This window comes from Coniosporium apollinis (assembly GCF_000281105.1).
Source record: "Coniosporium apollinis CBS 100218 chromosome Unknown supercont1.10, whole genome shotgun sequence".
In the NCBI taxonomy this organism is placed as follows: Eukaryota; Fungi; Ascomycota; class Dothideomycetes; genus Coniosporium; species Coniosporium apollinis.
This window is the reverse complement of record NW_006913272.1, coordinates 646-1268: the sequence shown is the minus strand read 5'-3', so window position 1 is coordinate 1268 and position 623 is coordinate 646.

Here is a 623-nt window from a genome sequence, read left to right as displayed (position 1 = left end):
TTTATTTAGCTTTTAGTTTAGTTTTTTGATTAGTTTTTAGTTTAGCTTAGAGAATAGTTTTTAGCTTAGTTCTTAGTTTAGCTTAAAGTCTTATTTCTGTTCTAGCTTTTAGCTTAGTTTATAGTCTACTATTTATTCTAGTTTCTAGTCTTACTATATCTATTAATCTTTCTTACTTAAGTAGAATTAGATCTTTTACTTTCTAAGAGGGATTCTCTCTCTTAAATCCCCTATTTTCTCTTTTCAAATAAGAGGCGTTCCTCCCCTTACATCCCTCTAGCTTTCTTTATTCTATATAAAAGGTTTTTTTTAATTTAGATTCTAGTATCTTTTTACTTTCTTTCTTAACTATTTTTAGTTTACTTTCTAGTCTATTTTCTAGTAAATTTCTTAGTTTAGTTCTTAGTTTAGTTCTTAGTTTAGTTCTTAGTTTAGTTCTTAGTTTAGTTCTTAGTTTAATTCTTAGTTTAGTTTACTTCTTAGCTTACTACTAAGTTTAATTTCTAGTTTATTACTTAGCTTACTATATAGTTCTCTTTTTATACTCTAGTATAGTCTAATTCTTAGTATTCTTTTTAAGTAACTATTAAGTTTAGTTTTTAATATAGTTTCTTTTTAGTTTA